This window comes from Schistocerca piceifrons, unplaced genomic scaffold, assembly GCF_021461385.2.
Source record: "Schistocerca piceifrons isolate TAMUIC-IGC-003096 unplaced genomic scaffold, iqSchPice1.1 HiC_scaffold_1886, whole genome shotgun sequence".
Classification (NCBI taxonomy): Eukaryota; Metazoa; Arthropoda; class Insecta; order Orthoptera; family Acrididae; genus Schistocerca; species Schistocerca piceifrons.
The window spans coordinates 756,256-772,302 of NW_025727774.1; the positions used below are offsets into that span (position 1 = coordinate 756,256).

General features: G+C 40.3%; 1 long non-coding RNA gene across 1 annotated transcript in view; it reads left to right on the forward strand.

Moving 5' to 3' along the window:
- The window catches only part of LOC124741218, a 29,257-nt gene extending 13,635 nt beyond the window's left edge, over positions 1-15,622 (forward strand). The window contains exons 3-4 of the long non-coding RNA XR_007009927.1: positions 12,772-12,883; positions 14,747-15,622. This is a non-coding gene — a long non-coding RNA (uncharacterized LOC124741218). The remainder of the gene's footprint in view (positions 1-12,771; positions 12,884-14,746) is intronic.
- Positions 15,623-16,047: the final 425 nt, after the last annotated feature.

The following is a 16,047-nucleotide window of genomic DNA, read 5'->3' on the forward strand; positions in this document are numbered from 1 at the left end:
CTGTAATTACAGTTAAGCCAGTATAGAAGACACGATTGTGGAAGTTGTGGAACCCATCTTAGCTTTTTATTTATGTTGGGAAAGACTGCAGAGGATATGTGAAAATATATTCAACAACACCTGGGAAAAGATGGTCTGGATATTGCAGTGAATGGATGAAGGTTAACATGATGCCATGTCTGTCTGATGTACATGGAGAAGTGAAACAAACAATTCAGAAAAGTCAATCCACAAGCTGTGTTCAGTCTGTGTCAATTGTTTCTTAAATCTCTGTGGAGTTTGTGCATTCGCGTCTATTCCTGTTTTGGAACTGTAGAGAATTTCATTCTTTTTGTCATCTACTTATAGATTTGAATTACTTGTAAGGGGAAAAAAAAATAGGGGACAGTTTGAAATAATTGCCTGGTATTTGCTGGAGTGCTCAATACTATTGTCAGTCATAACAGGAAATGTGAAAATAATTGTAAGCCCTTTGGAAAGTATGAAAGATCCATCTATGGCAAACCTTAATAGATGTCCGAGTTTGCTCTTTCCAGCTGCATGTGATATTTATCTTTATGACCTACATCAACTTTAGACGCACAGCACTGGAGGAAGTAAATTTAGTCCGACAATATGTGCAGTACCCAAAAATGACTTTGGATTAAAGACTTGTCAAATTTAAAACCCCGATTGAGTTTTTAGTGATGGAAAGAACTGTTACAGACAATGCTGTTAACTTTCAAAAAATTACTTGAGAATGTGCTTACAATGTTAATGTAATGAAAGTTAGATGATATTTCTACTGAAGAAGACACCTGTAGTGACACTGAAACCCAGCCATTGCTTATTACAATAAATGTTATGTAACCAATTTGCTGTAAACATCATTTGTTGCAAGTTTATACACACTTGGTGCCGTCAGCCGTGTTTAAAATTGTAACAGTTCTGTCACTTTTTGCTTCAAAAAATGCAATGATATGGGCATTAACATTGACAAACAAGGAAGGGGGAAGGTAAATAAAAAAATACCATGCGAACTAGCATCATGATGCTACACGCAGGTTGACGATATAAAGTCAGTTTGTAGTAAAAATGTCTGTTACTGATAAATCGGATATATGCACAGTATGTGACAACCATTTTCTAAGCATTGCTGGTGATTTAAATAAAAATATATTTTTTGCAGGGAGTCGTATAATACTCTTGGCAAATGCCTTTCTGAGGTTGTTGTCTGAAATACTCAGTGATACAGACAAGGGGGAGATTTAGTCAATAATTAAATCACTGAAGACTAAGGACTCTCCTGGTTATCATGGAGTGCCTAGCAGACTATTAAAGTACTATGCTGCACATGTTAGCCCTGTACTTAGCCTTATTTGTAATTTTTCCTTTAGGAATCGTCAGTTTCCTGAACGATTAACGTACTCAGTAGTAAAGCCGCTTTATGAAAAGGGAGAAAGGAATAATGTAGAAAATTTTGAACCTATTTCTATGCCATCAGTGTTTGCTAAAGTTATTGAAAAGGCTGTGTATGTAAGGATAATAGTTTGCCATCAAATGTATGGTTCGGCTTTAGAAGTCCTTTAACAACTGAAAATGCTATATTCTCTTTTCCCTGAGGTTTTGGATGGGTTAAACAAAAGGTTTCAGACGCTAGGCATATTTTTTGATTTAACAAAGGCATTTGACTGTGTTGATCACAAAATATTGCTCCAGAAGTTGGACCATTACGGAATAAGGGAGTAGCTCACAATTGGTTCACCTCTTACTTTAGCAGCAGGCAGCAAAACGTCATTATTCACAATGTTGATAATGGCTGTGATGTGGGATCTGAGTGGGGTACGGTCAAATGCGGTTTGCCCCAGGGATCAGTGTTGGGGCCACTCCTGTTACTTATGTAAATCATGTGCCCTTTAGTATTAAGGGTAACTAAAATATTTGTTTGCTGAGGACACTAGCTTGGTAGTAAGGGATGTTGTGTGCAACACTGTCTCAGTTTCAAATAGTGCAGTTCATGACATAAGTTCATGGCTTGTAGAAAATAAACTAATGCTAAATCACAGTAAGACTCAGTTTGTACAGTTTCTAACACAAAATTCAACAAATTCTGATGTTTTAATTTCACAGTATGGACATAAGATTAGCGAAACTGAACAGTTCAAATTTCTCTGTGTGTTCAGATAGTAGTAAACTTTTGTGGAAAGCCCACATTCAGGATCTTGTTCAAAGACTAAGGGGCTCCGGAACGCCCTATACTTGCAATGTTAAAATAACGCTTATAAATTACATCTTTCCTCACAAAGTATTGGAGTAGGAAGTTGAACTTTTTACAGATTATTTATTGGAATATGGGCTACAACTTAGCACAGGGATTTTACAAAATTTTAGTTCAGTTATTAAAGATGATTTTTTTCAATTGTAATGAAAATTCACAACATTTTTTTGCAATTTTTTATTTATATATTCAAAAATATACAGTTTTTTGGAAAAAGGCTGTGTCAAATTATGCAGAAGGTACTGTGTAACATTTACTGAAAGTTTGAAACAAATATGTTTGGAAGATCCTTAGAAAACATGTAATTAGTATGAGAAAATAAAAGTTTTGGGAATCGAGCGACAAAGATTGGATTAACTTTTTAGTGCATTCCAGGTCCATAGGACGGATTATCTTCATCCTCTGCAAACTCCTCCTCCAGCTTCCTCTTGTTCCTCCTCCTGTTAACTCTTGCTTGTATTTCTAGACTCTTTACAGCCCTGTCTGCGGCCCGAAGGTGTTCCTTGTCTAAAGCAAGCATCGCTCGTTGTTGTGTTCGTAGATTTTGCTACCATTTTCTTCAGTTGCAGTTACTGCAACACTGTTCCAAAAGGTGGTCATGTATGAACACTTATCACATTTCAGTTGTATTTCACTAGCAAGTCCTACGTGCTTTATTATGGAGAGTTCCAGACCAACTTCACTACAATGAATACATCTTACACAGTTTGAAAAAATTCCTTTGAGAACCGACATATCAAATAATTCATTCACATCCGATTCGCCCATAAAACATTCATATTTTTCACTCATTGAACCAAGCTTCTTCTGTGAAGTATTTTCTTTCCGACTTTGACTGCTATGGGCAGGTGTACTTGAGAGGTTAGGTTCACTCACTTGGTTATCGTCTTTATTGTTTACAGTAATAACACATACCTTTGGCTTTCCAACATTTCTCCTTTTCTTAAAAGCCTTCAGAGGATTTCTAATAACTTTACTTTTACTCATTATTATACTTCAACAAAACAGAGACTCAAGAAACAGAATTAATTACGAATATTTTCGAGATAACGACAGAGTAAATAAACATGAAACAATCGACAATCACACCAGCGATATATATTGAACCATCACAGGTTAGCCACAACACATACTTTCTCACATCACTAAAATGTACCTGATGAACACGGACGTTAATAATAACACCATTTGACAGCAGTTTAACAGCGCCACAGTGGGTCACGCCCATGTAGAACACATTTAAAAAAAAATTTAAAAATAGTTGTACTCTTCGGAATTGAATAAATTATATATCTATTAAAAGGTAATAGTCTGCAGATTCAGAAAACGCAAAAAAGTAAAAATTGAACTTTTCATGATTTTGAGCCTTTCCGGAGCCCCTTAATGTTTCCATTTTTACTATTGAAATGGTATCCAAAGTAAGTGAGCATTCAACACGAAAATTAGTCTACTTTGCTTATTTTCATTCGCTTATGTCGTATGGTATTATATTTTGGAGTAACTCTTCCCATTCTTCTTGTTAACAATATTACCTTATTCCCAAGAATAAGCAGCTTTCACTCTGTTAATACTCGGCAAAAATAAAACCTGCATTTGCATTGGACTTCCTTAACTCTTGTGCAGAAATGTGTGCAGTATACTGCTGCACCCATTTTCAATAAGCTACCACAAGAATTCAAAAATCTTAGCAGTAATCCACGTGCGTTCAAGTCGAAACGTGAAGTTTCCTCATGCGTCACTCCTTCTATTCTGTTTAGGTTTTCCTTGAAAGCTTAAGCTGATTCTTGTTGTATTGTTGATTGCATTTACGTAAACTTACGGATTGACTTTTTTTCGGTTTCAGAAACATTTTATTTTTATGTATTATTACTTTTATGTTGTAATTTCATGTACTGATATGTTCCATGACCTTGGAGATTTGCTCCTCAATTTGGTCCTATGGAACTTGACTTGTAAATAAAAATAAATAAATGCTGGATTATCAATTCAGGAAGTTCGTCAATCATCGATTAAATGCATTGACAGAATTATAAAGAAAATGTTGCAATGCTATTTAACCATGAAAAAATGGCCAAACTGTTCCAAATGGTTGAAACTAAATTTATGCTTGAAGCTGCTGATGTTCTGGCTGTAGCACTGGAGTATTTGGTAGAAATGTAAGAGATTGATAAGGAGCATGTGCTGAAAGAAATAAAGAGATTTTAGGCATCTCTGTACAAATCGATAAGTGTGTGGAAGTTGCTCTTAGATTGATGGCCTAGGAAACCTTCAAATTTATAATTAGATGGGACTTCCACGAATCATTACTCTGTGTGTCACTTACAGTGCAATACTTCTGGATCATTTATCTCTGTCGCATCATCCGAGAGCAGTTTCTCTGAAACTAATGATGAATCTAGAATGACTAGCCAGTCGAGCCATTTTATCAATTGAAAGGAGATGAATTTAAATGACATAATTGAGAATGTTGTTAAAATGAAGGCACAAACATACGTACAATAGCAATATTTATAACAACTAGTGTCTTGTACTGTGGTTACCAAACTGTTACTGTAATTTTACAGGCTTTGTTTTCAGGCATCAAAATAAAAGGTAATTTTCTTATTTTGTTGCTCTCTACCTGATAATTGCTGTGCTAAATGCTGATATACACTGCAAGTTTCGACCAATATCTTTGAGTATGTATATTACTGTTCAGGCCAGTTCAGTTCAATTACGGTTACATAAATATGTGGATGCTGGATACCACATTTGTATGGAAATGACATCTGTTGGACTCAAATGGTTTTCAGCTTGCAGGGATAGCTTGTATATTAGAGAAAGAAGAGAGAAGTGTGAAACAGTGCAGTGGGTCCAAAAAATGTTATTACGTGGTACAGAGGGGGATTTCTCACTCTACAAAGAGCCCGAGGAAGAGGAATCTGCATTTTATAAATATTTTAGAAAGTTGAAACACAATTTTTTGTTACAACAGACTGTTGTGACCTGCCATCACACCCTGTGAGAAACAATTTGTTCAAGGTTAAGTTTAGTTACTGGTTCGGTGCAAATTTTTGTGCAATAGTGATATTCTCCTCAATACCTTTCCCTTCAAGATTTAGAAATTTTCTTTACATTGTGTCTTTGGCTTTTAATAGTTAAACTTCATTGCAGTGAACTAGTGAAACCACGTAAATGTTGACCACTGATGCTTCCAAAACTGTTTCACACACAGTCCAGAGCGCTATTTTACAGTAAATAAGCCTGCCACAAATATGTATGTAAACAAGACTCTGATACATTAGTTGTTGTTATTGTGGTCTTCAGTCCTGAGACTGGTTTGATGCAGCTCTCCATGCTACCCTGTCCTGTGCAACCTTCATCTCACTTTACGTACTGCAACCTACATCCTACTGAATCTGCTTAGTGTATTCATCTCTTGGTCTCCCTCTACGATTTTTACCCTCCACGCTGTGCTCTGGTACTAAATTGGTGATCCCATGATGCCTCAGAACATGTAAACCAACCGATCCCTTCTTCTAGTCAAGTTGTGCCACAAACTCCTCTTCTCGCCAATTCTATTCAATACTTCATCATTAGTTATGTGATCTATCCATCTAATCCTCAGCATACTTCTGTGGCACCACATTTCGAAAGCTTCTATTCTCTTCTTGTCCAAACTATTTATCGTCCATGTTTCACTTCCATACATGGCTACACTCCATACAAATACTTTAAGAAACAACTTCCTGACATTTAAATCTATACTCAATGTTTACAAATTTCTCTTCTTCAGAAACGCTTTCCTTGCCATTGCCAGTCTACATTTTATATCCTCTTTACTTAGACTATCATCAGTTATTTTGCTCCCCAAATAGCAAAACTCCTTTACTACTTCAAGTGTCTCATTTCCTAATCTAATTATCTCGGCATAACCCGACTCAGTTCGACTACTTTCCATTATCCTCATTTTGCTTTTGTTGATGTTTATCTTATATGCTGCTTTCAAGACACTGTCCATTCCGTTCAACTGCTCTTCCAAGTCCTTCGCTGTCTCTGACAGAATTACAAAGTCATCGGCGAACCTGAAAGTTGTTATTTCTTCTCCATGGATTTTAATACCTACTACGAATTTTTGTTTCCTTTACTGCTTGCTCAATATACAGGTTGAATAACATTGGGGAGAGGCTACAACCCTGCCTCACTCCTTTCCCAACCACTGCTTCCCTTTCGTGCACCTCGACTCTCATAACTGCCATCTGGTTTCTGTACAAATTGTAAATAGCCTTTTGCTCCCTGTATGTTACCCCTGTCACCTTCAGAATTTGAAAGAGAGTATTCCAGACAACATTGTCAAAAGCTTCCTCTAAGTCTACAAATGCTAGAAACGTGGGTTTGCCTTTCCTTAATCTTTCTTCTAAGATAAGTCGTAGGGTCAGTATTGCCTCACGTGTTCCAATATTTCTACGGAATCCAAACTGATCTTCCCCGAGGTTGGCTTCTACCAGTTTTTCCATTCGTCTGTAAAGAATTCGCTTCAGTATTTTGCAGCTGTGACTTATTAAACTGATAGTTTGGTAATTTGCACATCTGTCGACACCTGCTTTCTTTGGGATTGGAATTATTATATTCTTCTAGAAGTCTGAGGTATACTACACACAAAATACTTTGCCATTGTTGCAGCCAAAATGCTGCCTCACTGTGAATGTTGTTCTCCAACATGGAATTAATTGGCTGACATTCATACGCAGCTGGAAATCGTCCCGAGTATTGTCAAAAGATAGGCAGTTGCTGCGAAGCGGTGCGTCGGGAGAGCTGCCGAGAGCTGTGTACCTCCTATACTGGTACCGGAGGTACCTCGAGTACCGTCCTCTCCTGTAAGTCGAGTGTCCTCTGCAGAAAGTACAGGAGCTGCCATTACTTGTGCACTCAAATGTAAGTGGCACGTCAGTGGTAGATCTGGGCCTGCCGTACAACGTGGAAGGGGACCGGGGAGGACTCGGGGTGTCGTACCGATCCCCGTAACCGACGAGTTGGAGTTGAAGTTTTTCACTGAAACTGGATCTGACTCTGTGGGACTCACTTCACCTGTTTGTGGGGAAACCTGTTTTATCCGAGTCAGGAGGAGGCAAACGCAAAAGTGTAGGGGTCTACTAATTGTAGGCAGTTCGAACATACGGCGAATGATGGTACCACTTGGAGAAATGGCTGCAAGAATCGGGGAAGGACACCGGGAGCCCTCAGTGTGTCTGCCCGAGGGTGTTATTCAGTATGCTGAAGAGCCTATTCCAGCAGCCATTGAAGGGACAGCATCCAACCGACTGCACGTTATCCCACACTTTAGAACAAATGCCTGTCCGGGGTCTGAGGTCATTCTTGGGTCATTCCAGTGACTGGAATAGACAGCTGAGAAGACCCGACTTGTGCTTAGTTTGTAATGGAGCTTACCAATAGAGCCCATTTTTTTTGTGAGACATTATACGATAGTTAAAGTAGTTTTCGAAAACTGATCACTTAGTATGATCATAAGGTAGGTCTTGCGATCAATTCAAATTTGGAAGTATATTTAAATTAAAACTTTTATTATTTCTAAAAGTTTGACTTGCATTATTTATATGTACAATTTTCTCACTCTTATTATTATTGTCACTGAATTATCCTTTATGCTATTTGATATTTCACGCAACTTCAAAATGTAGTATCAATAATCGATACAGAAATTGTAAGTTCTTTGTCGATACAACTCTGAGGTCATTGGTCAGCAACGTGATTTTGGCCACTCGCGTTTTGGCTGCGGTCGAGAGTTGTTGTTTTTGTGTGTTTCTCGATAAATATGTGGTATCCACAGTGCACGTGGTACTTTATTTTTGTGAGCAGAGATTTTCTAAACAAAAATAGTGGACTCCTGCTTCGTGATTTCGGTCGGTCTGGTAATAGTCAAAACCCACACCTTTTTCATCTGGAGCAGCAAAGGAATCGATCGTCGCCTAGACGACGAAGCCACGTGCACGGTGGCTATTCGGCAGCGTCGAGATAAGTGACAGCGTGATTATCTCTACAGATTACTTTACATCTGTCAGCCACACCGTGACAGTGTCTTTACGGGAATAACTTTGCATCGTAGTAGTGAGAGTCCGTGATAAGTTTTAACGAAGCTCACAATTTGCTGCACTGTTCGCAGAACTGATCGTGGCTGCTCGTTTCTGAGTCGAGTGGATGACTGAACCGGAGACTCTGAAGATTGTGTGACAAGCTAGGCTGTCACTTCCTGGACCTGTGCTATAGGGCTGAGAACTGCAGGGTCCCCTTAAATGAATCAGGTGTGCCCTATACGGCAGAGGGCAGTAGTCAGGTAGCAGACAGTGTGTGGGGTGCGATTTTTAGATTAGACGGCTCTCCGTCCAGTCCAGACAGTGATACTTGTACGATACAGGGAAGTATCAGTGTAAGATAGAAAGAAATGTCTCCTGCAGGTGAGAGTATTAAAATCTTAACGGTTAACTCTCGAAGCATTTGCAACAGTGCCAGAGTTTGAAGTGCTCGTGAAATGCGGTGAAGGTTGCATAACACTAGGTACAGAAAGCTGGTTGAAAACTGAAATTGATGGCGGTTAGATTTTCGGGAAAAATTTGAGTGTATATTGACAGGATAGGCAGTTGGGGAATGGAGGTGGTGTATTTGTTGCAGTAGAAAAGTCGTATCGACTGAGATAGAAATTGAAACTTCATATTGTTGGAACGAGGCGCAGTATCGATGGCGGGTGTAAAATACTTTTATCCTTCTGTCACCCACCAGACTCGTCTCCTGATGTAACAGAAACCTTCAGAGAAAGCTTCGGTTCACTTGCACGTACGAGTTCCCCGATCGTACTGTAATCGTCGGTGGAGACTTTAATCGTCAGACAGTTAATTGGGAAAATTAGTTCTGTTTCTGGTGGGCACGATAAGACGAGCTGTGAAAATTTACTAAATGCCTTAACTGAAAACTACTAGAACAAATAGTTAGGGGCACCGCTCGTGATGGAAATGTGTTGGATCTATTGGCAACAAGCAGATCTGACTTCTTTGAGGATGTCAGCATCGAAACTAGTATCAGTGAGCGTGATGCAGTTGTGGCGACAGTGAGTACCAAAGTAAAAAGGACAACTAAAACAAGCAGAAACTAGATAAAAAATCAGTCGTGTCATATCTCACTGAAGAACTTCAAACTTCCAGCACAGTGCAGGAGTGTGTACAGGAACTACGGGTAAAGTTTAAAAGAACAGCTGACCATGTGCTGGATGGATACGTACCCAGTAGAACAGCTAATAATGAGAGAGAACCTCCACAGTATACAGCTACTGTGGAGAAACTTCTAAAGAAACGGAGTTTACTATGTAATAGGCATAAAACAAAGCGTCGGGCTACAGATAGAGAGATGCCGAATGAAATGTCAGCTGTTAAGAGCAGTGTGTGATGCCTTCAGTGACTGACAGCAGAATGTTGTAGCGTGATATTTCACAAAACCCAAAGAAATTCTGGTCATATGTAAAGGCTGACACCAAAGTTGTGTCCAGCCCCTAGCAAAAGAGCCAGGGACTGTAATTGAGGTTAGCAAACCAAAAGCTGAAATGCTTAACTTCATTTTCAAATGTTCTTTTACAAAGGGAAATCCAGGAGAATTACCCTAATTTAATACTTATAACACAGAAAAGGTGAATGGAAGCGAGTATTAATGGTGTTGAGAAAAAAATCTGAAATCCTTAAAATTGGACAGCTCTAGTGCCCTATGGAATCCTTCTGATTCTATACTGAATTTGCTGCCGAGTTAGCCCTCTTCTTACTATAATCTATTGTACATCGCTTGAACAAAAGAACTGTGCCCAGTTCTAGGAAAAAAGTGCAGGCCACACCCGTGTACAAGAAGGGTAGAAGTGATCCACAAAACAACCGTCCAATACCCTTGACGTAGATTCTTTGTGGAATCTTAGAATGTTTTATGAGTTCAAACATTATGAGGTATTGTGAACAGTGTGACCACCTCAATGCCAGGCAGCACGGATCCTGAAAATGTCAGTCACGAGTAACCCAACTCGCACTTCTCTCGCAGACGTACTGAAAACTTTTCATCGAGGTAATCAGGTAGTTGCAGTATTTCTCCACTTGTGAAAAGCATTTGATTCGGTACCACAGCTCAGGGGTGTCAAGTGAAATTTGTGACCGAATTGGGGACCTTTTCGTGTGGACACAGTGTGTTACCTTGGGTGGAGAGTTGTCATCTGATGTAGATGTAACTTTAGGTGTGCCCCAGGGAAATGTGTTGGGACCACTGCTGTTGATGTTGCATATTAATAACCGTACAGACAATGTTAATATTAATAGTAAAATCAGACTTTCTGCAGCTGATGCAGTTATCTGCAATTAAGTACTATCTAAGAGAAGCTGCATATTCATATATTTATTCAGTCAGATCCTGAGAAGATTTCAAAGTGGTGCAACAATTGTAAACTTGCTTTAAATGCTCAGAAATGTAAAATTTTGCAGTTCACATAACGAAAAAAATGTAGTACCCTATGACTATAATATCAGAGTATCACTGCTGGAATCGGCCTACTCGTACAAATACCTAGGTTTAACACTTTGTAGGGATATGAAATGGAAAGATCACATAGGGTCAGTTGTAGGCAAAGCAGGTGGTGGGCTTCAGTTCATTGGTAGAGTACTGGGGAAGTGCAGTCGGTCTACAGGTGAGACTGCTTACAAACCACTCGTCTGACTGGTTCTAGAATATTGCTCAGGAGTGTGGGACCCATACCAAATAGGACTAGCAGGTATGTTGAACGTGTACAGGCCAGCACGAATGGTTTCAGGTTTGTCTGATTCGTGGTAGTGTGTCGCAGAGACTGAAGGAACCGAACTTCGAGACTCTGGAAGACCGATGTGAAATATCCCGAGAAAGTCTACGAACAAAGTTTCGAGGACTCGCTTTAAATGCTGACCCTAGGAATATACGACAACCCCCCTACGTATCGCTCAAATAGGGATCGTGAGGATAAGATTAAAATAATTACTGTTGGTACAGAGGCATTCGATCGTCTCGCACTGTGTACGTGAACGAAATGGGAAGAAACCCTAATACTGGTACAGTGGGACGTACACTCTGCCATGCACCTCACAGTGGTTTGCAGATGCAATGCCTGAAGGTTTCAGTCCATTTCTTTATCGAACATTATAAATGCCTGACCACTTCCAGATATATTCCACTTAATACCGGTACTCTGGTTTTAACCATAGTATCTCTTCCGCTTAAAGTTGCATGCATACTGCCATCCATTTCATTGTAAAATATTAAATAATATAGCGGTATGTATAGAAGTCCACTTTAGAAATGTAGTATAGAGCAAGTAATGAAGTACACTAGTGTTCTACAATTCGTAAGCTACCTCACTGCTTCAATTAATCTTTTGTCATTCATTATAGAATTAAACATTTTAACAAAATAAACAACAAAATGGAACAAATTATACCAAATAACAAAAATAACTAATAGAAATAACACAAAATGTGACAAACAAAGTTAGGAGATCCATATGTCACTGTATATCAGAAGAAAATGCGTTTCTGGATCGTGTGATAAATGCGTGATGTCAGCCATCAAAACTTTCTTCCTGAGAAACCTCGACAGTGATTTGATGGCCAATGTGGACGCCGCCATTTGAAATGCATTGTGGAATGTTTAGACGCGACATGACGTGAGGTGACGTGATGGGCAGTGAAAACTGACCTTCATTAGAGCATTGACTACATACATTATCAATACTTCACTCTTTTCTGAAGCATCCGACTCATTTTGTACAGAGTGGACACTACAAGCACATAAATTTGTAACTCCGACTGGGGACCTTGTTTATTTTTGCTGCCCTAGGCCTGCAGTAGTTTAACTTGCCACAGCATCTCAATATATAAAAACCTTGAACTAATGGCAGTTTTCATACCAAGTGTTGATGGAAAAGCACATCAGCCTCACACTGTCAAAATTAACAGATCCAGTGATCTTTCTAGCGATTATTGAACATTTCTTGTCACTTCAGATTTTGGTGATGCCTGCTTTGCTCCAGACTGCCGAGCAGAGAATGATTGAATGTAGTGTGGCACTGTCAATTACTGACTTTTGCTTATCCCTTGGGTAGCTGCCTCATTGTCATCATATGTATGCAATTGGACTGTATTTGGATTTAAATACATATTACTAAAATGTATTCAGTGTTGAACTGCTGTTAGTGTGTGACAGTGGATGCAGATGCGTAGAAAATGCTGTGCGTGTACTTGGCTTGACAATATTTTATATCTTAGAAGCATGTCCAGTTGTTTGTGCTCAATAAAAACAGAAAACAAAAAATGTGATGATTACATGTTTACTGGCAATTCATAGTTAAGACAACTATGTAAATTAGTGTGAATCTGTGTGTGAATGATAATTAATGTGAAATCAATCTGTGTTAAAATGTTCAATTTGCTGTTAAGATGTTAATGATTCAAATATCTGTTTACGAACAGTTCCCTGCAGCACAAACCAAATCGGAGAAGTTGACGCCTGTGAACATTAATCGTCAGCCTATTTGTTGCCGCAATGGAAGAATCGCTGGACGCTTCGTTGCCGGTCGACACGGTAAGAATGGATCCCTTTTCATTTCGTTCTTTATTTCATTAATTTGTCCATTGTGATCCGTAGATTTCCTCGAGGCCAAATTCCAGGTCGCTGTATACAGCAACAAACTCAATTGGTACCCTGATGCATTTTTCATAATTTATGTGCAACATACGTGAGTAATACAAGGTGTAAAACTTTGCTTCTGCCATTTTTTTCCCCCGGCATTTGAGGCTTTAATGAAAGAAATTGGTTACACACGTATCATTCAAAGTATTTTCCATCGCTGGCCACTACGTTCTCCCATCTTCCGGGCAGTGTACGAATCCCACGTCGAAAAAATGGTTCATCTTTTGAAGTGATCCACGAATTGATCCAATTTGACTTCTTTGTGAGATCTGAAGTGTTGGTCAGCCAGGCCGTGCGCCATTGATCTAAACAGGTGATAGTCAGAGGGAGCAATGTCAGGACAATACGGCGGGTGGGGTACGACTTCCCATTTTAACGTTTCAAAGTACGTTTTGACCCTTTTGCAATGTGGGGTCGAGTGTTGTCATACTGCAAAATCCCTTTATCATACCTCCCACTGTATTGTCGCCGTTTGTCTTCGAACACTCTGCTCAAACATATTGTGTTTGATAACGAGCACCTGTGATTGTTTAACTTGGTTTTAACACCTCATTGTACACGACACAGAGCTGGTCCCACCAAATGCAGAGCACGATCTTTGAGCTGTGAATATTCGGTTTGTCCCCAGTCCCAATGCGATGCAGAAATCCCTTTCGTTTTTTGCCTCTGAAGCAACTGTTCACAAACGCCATTCAGTCTCTCTCGGTTTCAGCTCACACGGGACTCCAAGTTCCTTCTTTCTGAATCGTGCCCATAGCCTAGAGACGTTTTGAATAGGCTCGCTGTGTCACTCCCACTAATCGTGCCAATTCTTCCCGAGTTTGACTCGAGTGTTCACTTGGCAGTGTCTCCAATTCTGCATCTTCGAAAACATTCTCTCTTCCACCGCTATGCCGGTCTGCGAAGTTAAAATCACTCACGAAACGTTCTTTCACTTATACCGTACATAATAGAGAGCGTTCAATAAGACTAACCTGCAGTTCTCTTCATATTGAAACTAAACAGTAACACCTCCTGCAAATGACTAGAATTAGGCTCGTAAACTGACATTTTCAATCCAGAACAACTTTATGGTGCAGACACAAATCGACTAATGTTTGAACGAGGTTATGTTGACCGAGGGCCGAGCTAACTGCCTGACATCTGCGATCTGTTTCTTTCGACCACTACTTCCCATTGTCGCCACCTATCGGTAAATGGCAAAAGCAAAGTTGTACACCTAGTACGTATTGGAATACGTGTCGCAGACGTGTCTGTTACGATACAGCTTTCCTGAATTTACTTTGCAGTTTCAGTTATTGTGATGAAACGTGCTACAGATCACTCCTGTTACCACGCACTATATCCCGTATTCACGTTCGTTGGCTTCGTTAACTGCAGTCAGATTAGACCTCGTGCTATGCAACAGATCAGTCTGTGCACACCACCGAAAAACACCTAAAGGTTCAACTGTTAATGACTGATATTCGAGAGGTGTGAACACGAACTTCTGTTTGGAAAGCCCGAGAGATTTTTGAACAAAGTCAAAGGCAGTAGTTCAGGAAGTATCACGTGTGGAAGGAAGACAGTATGAGGAGGAGAAAGGGTGGGTGTGGAAGGGGGGAAGAGGAGTGGATACATATTTCAGTAATTTGGTGGCACTTGATGTGTGGCATACCAGTCTTTTATTTGTTTTACTTACAGCATCGTATCACAGGCCTGCGTTACATGGCATGAATCCCCCTCAGAGTGTCAATTACTACCTTCCTGTTGTAGGCTATGGCGAGCTGGAGAGGTCTTCAGCAGCAGCAGCAGCAGCAGCAGCAGCAGCAGTCACCGGCGGCCGCGGACTCGACCACACCCACCCGCAGCGTCACTCCCACCGCGGCCACTTCACCACGCGCCGCAGCGGTCTGCAGAACTGCCTGCCTCTCGCTGTCCCTCACATCTCTGTTCACTCTGGGGACCGGCAGGAGCTTTGCGGCACCCTGTCTGTTGTATCCTGCCGCTATGTGGAGGCCCCCCTGCTGCCGCTTGTTCTGCATGTTGACGTCGGCCCCCGACTGCGGCAGAATTCCGCTGTACAGTGCGGTGGAGTGTAGCCGCATTCGCGCCGGTTGCTCGCGTCTGTTCCCCTGGCAGAGACCTCGAGGACTTTGGCCGCGTCTCCGTTCCCTGTGCATTTTGAATCTGCTTCTCGATGTCTTGCTCCTTTGCCGTATTATTTTCCACGGAAATGTGTTGCCGCAGTGGAAAATCTGAAAGTCTTTATAACCGTGCCAATTACGTGCTAAAAACCCAGTTGCGTGAGCAGCGTGTAAGACTTGACAACTTGGTCCAGTATGGGGAAGGAGATTTTGAGGTTAAACAGAATTACTTGACAACATTTGTAGAACTGAAAGTAATGTCAGAGGGTGGTGTTCCACATTACATCTGACTTGGGAAGCACCCTACAAAATCCCCTGTTCAGGGTTACCTTTGCTAACGCAGAAAACTAATTTTTGGCAGGCCACGTATTTGAGGCATATCCTGTAATTTTAATGTGCGGAATTTCAAATTGAACTGTGGCCTCGGGCGTAGATCCTTAAGCGGGGATTTGCATATTATTTAATGTGATTGAAGATATCTGAGTAAAACAAATTTTCATTTCAACATGTAAATGTATTCACTAAAACCATCTATTAACTTCACGTACAAAAATTGATTGTCAAAACTGTTAACAAGTCTGTTGGTGTTGAAATTCTGTTTAATGACTGAGTGTATAGCGGTGTTACTGGTTCACCTGTGAATTTACACACTGATAAACCACAGTGAAAACTCAAACTTTGAGATGGGATCAAAAAATACCTGGAATGCTGCAGTTGGATGTGCACGCTTTGTTGTTACGTGTTGTGGTACTAGGTGGTGTTGGTTAGGGGTATTCCACGTGGCTCAGGAAGCTGGCATCAGTTGGAGTTCAGTGGTTTGTTTGTTGTGCTCTGTTGCTAGTGTTTCTGTTCGCTTCCCTTGGCATTTAATGACACGGTTGACAACGAGCAGAGAGTCTGCATGAAATTTTGTTTCCTGTCGGGGAAAAC